At 38.8% G+C, this 3,707-nt stretch overlaps 1 non-coding gene across 1 annotated transcript; it reads left to right on the top strand.

Annotated features, from left to right (window-relative positions):
• The first annotated feature begins 2,792 nt into the window (after nt 1-2,792).
• SARC_30229 lies at nt 2,793-2,864 on the top strand. Its single transcript has one exon. It is a non-coding gene; the product is annotated as a tRNA-Arg (tRNA).
• Nucleotides 2,865-3,707: the final 843 nt, after the last annotated feature.

The following is a 3,707-nucleotide window of genomic DNA, read 5'->3' as shown; positions in this document are numbered from 1 at the left end:
GAGCTCTAACACTAAATTGAACACTGAACACACATATTAGTCAATGACTCCTGCTCCATATCAAAGGACAAGAGCAATAAGAAGGAGTCCACGCACACACACGCGAGAAAGCACACGTCGTGCCGTCAAGTCCCGGCTAGTAGAAACGAACACAATGTCATTTTCCCAAGCATCCCCGAGCAACTCCACTCCAAACAATGAAGGAGAAACGATGCAACTGAATGACCAGCCCACACCAGCAACAACACCATTAGACCCAGCTATTCGTAAGTTTACAGTGTTTATTGACAAGAGAATATGCGAGAGCAACGCATACACCATAGGCATACTGGTGAACAAGCTGTACGCACAGAAAGCGGACGAGCCAATTGGCATACGAGCATATCACAAACTTAGAAGAGCAGTTCACTATCAACAACTTGTCAGATTGATACCAAACGTAGGCCAATGGCTATAAGAGATTTACAATAAGGCTACGAAGAACTGTGATAAAAGTGATCACGATGAGTGCATTGAGATCAGTGGCTTTCTGAGCGAGTTAACACCAAGTGGCCAGCCAGAAAGTATGTTGGAATGACTGGTTTTCGTGATACAATTGAGTTTGTATCCGTAGCAAAAGACTTGTTTGCGAGCACCAACATGCCATTGGTACAGTATCTCTCACTCGTGAAGAGCTGCTACGACAGACAGAAACGGAGGTGTCGCGCACAGCACTAAAAAATACACGTACTTTCAAACAGCTTTGGAAAGATTTAACTGATGGGGAAGACTGCAATATATCAATGATTGACAACTTGCGTAGAACTCCAGTAGACTTCTACTTGTTAGAGTCCAATACAGTAGTAGACTTTAATAAAGTGCAAATGTATGTGTTTATTTCTGACCTCACCTTTGGTTTTTATCTAAGGTGTTTGTGCTAGAGTCCAGCCGCATGGGCTGGCCAGGGTAAAAACTCATATGGTCTGTATGAGAAAATTATGCAGAACAATTCAAAACTACGATGCTATTTCGACTTCTCTGCTATTTAATCTCACGCTGATCACGTGATGCCTTTCGCCTAGATTGTGACTCACATAGGAAGACAGCTATGTTATAGGATGTTGCGGTTGACAGACTCAATCCACTCTCGGGAATCGGTTGGGAAACCTAATTTGCTCTCGGGAGTCGGTTAAGCATTAACTCAACTCTCGGGAGCAACCTAAGCAACTTGATTTGCTCTCGGGAGTAAACGAACTCTGATGACTTCGATGGATCAAAGAGGGTTTCTTGCTGTAAAATCTGGTCTGTGACCTGTAGTCTCTCACTTTTATATTATTTTCAACCTACAATCAAGGTTGGACTGTACCGCGTGTTGCGATTTCCAGGACCAGATATAGCTTAACTACTGAGGCATCATATTCAGTACGCAGATTTTTGCCTTCCCCACTTTAGAGCACATAACACGCACTCGCTGCACTCTGAAGACTACTTTTTTTTTTGGAGTAGAAGAATATTGTTGATCTTATAGGTGATACAATAGCAACCACGAGAGAAATTTCATCATTTACAGCTTCTATGGGCTGATAAACATCGTGTTCCGTGTGACGATGAGAACCCATCGTGGATGTGATTGCCTCGGATCAGGGCCGATTTTAATCCTGCGGAACTAGATATTTTACGACCCGCAACTGAATATATAAAAAGGTATTCGTTGGAGGTGACGAGCGCCTATAAATTGTGAACGTGGTCGCCAGCTACTAAGTGAAAACAAGATGTCCTTCCAAAATACTAATTTTCACCTTTGAGAATTGAATTTGTCCCGTTAGAGTTATTTGCGAGGCGTTTGCCATTTTAAAAAAGAATCACTAAGAGTTATGCCCCTCGTTCTTAAGCGCGCAATTCTACCATCAGAACTCGTTTCTAGCTCACTAGTTGTCGATAATCGGCAGTATATCAACGATGCGCACTTAAAGTTGTGAACGGGTTAGCAATTATCTTTTCCAAATACTAGCTAAACCTTGTGAAGCTCGATCATATCCGCTTGGCCAAGTACAAGACGTCAACAATCGAAATAAAAATCCATCAACTGTATCCCTCACTCCGAGTCGTGAAACTCTATCATGCTACTCGTTCAAAAATTGGTAGGAAACAGTATCCATTTGTTCACGGTAGAAGGCGATGAATCTAGAAAGACACATTGATAGAAAATTTGTAATATTTGCACACACCCCGTGTGACCCCGTCGCAAGGCATTCGAATTTCAAGGAAAAGTCCGGGGGAACGACAAGTTTTTACAGGCCCTAATAGCAGATCTTTAAACAATTCATAGCATTCGACTGAATATGAGACACGAATGGGGGCATACATATTCATAACGAGGGACTAGCGTAGAGTGAATACTCTGATGAACCGGAAATTGAACCGAGTTTAAAATTGATTGACTGGATCAAACGAATTTTTGGGCATCAAATATTGGTATTAGACCATTTCACAATTGTCCATAAAAACAATTAGACAAATTTTGTACAAATCCGGAGGTAATTACCATGCCAATTCTGGGGGTAATACGTGTCTGGAAGTGGGTCAGAGTTTTTTTTTTGGGGGGTGAAAGTTCTTCACAAATCTCTGGTATAACTATGGTATAACTTTGGAGTCATTCGTATGTCCCAAAGAAACATTGGTCTACAAATGCAATTACAGTAGATTTTAGTGTAAACTCTGGGTCCAAAACCCAGTTTCTTTCGAATAAACATCAACAAAAAGTATATAATATATGTATGATATATATACAAAACGTAGATAGATGTGGCATGCCCCGCTTGGCCCAGTGGTAAGGCGTTCGCCTTCTAAGCGAAAGTCCGCGAGTTCGATCCTCGCAGTGGGAATTTTTCTCCAAAAAAATATTAGCAATATATCTTGATATTATTGAAAAGTAGTACGAAGTAATATACGATTCATAAAAATGCCATATTAGTTTCATTAACCAATGACAGCAGTTTACCGGCATTTACAATTTCCTCACCGAAAAACAACAATATTTCAATACTTATACTTTTTCAAATTTCTATCACTATCGGATATGTATTGCATTTAGCATTTTATTTGTAACACTCAGAATATCATTCATTTATAAGTTTTAGTGAACAATGTATTATTTAATTATTATAATTAGCACTGCAAAGGTGTTGTGTCTATTTGGTCTTGTAATTGATTTTGTTTCCTGGATCTTTTTATATTGCTTTGAGAATGTGTGATGCTCAAATGCCAGTGACGCTCTTTCAAATATCCACGGCAAATATGTAAGTGTGTGTGTACTACTTGTGCACTTCCGAAAAATATTATTTACACAAGATTTCGCTAAAAGCTTCTGTGTGTGTACAGTATGTGTCTCCAAAGCGCATGTGTGTGGTTTGTATGTGTCTACAATGTGTTTACGCAAATAACGCGTGTATTTATGTGCACTATCATAGAGATATTTACCATTTTTAGTGTGTGTTTTTTTACACCTTATAGTTTCTCATGCATTGTCCGCCATTTTTCACTGTGCTCCAATGGAAGTACTCATACGATTCTGGATTTGTGATGTCGCACTAAATCGTATAATTCCAGAATAAATTATGGTTCCGCATACGATATCTCAATATATATATATATATATATATATATATATATATATATATATATATATATATATATATATATATATATATATATATTATATATNTATA

This window comes from Sphaeroforma arctica, assembly GCF_001186125.1.
Source record: "Sphaeroforma arctica JP610 unplaced genomic scaffold supercont1.1349, whole genome shotgun sequence".
Classification (NCBI taxonomy): Eukaryota; class Ichthyosporea; order Ichthyophonida; genus Sphaeroforma; species Sphaeroforma arctica.
Note: the sequence above shows the minus strand (reverse complement) of the source record. Positions and strands in the feature narration are given on the sequence as shown.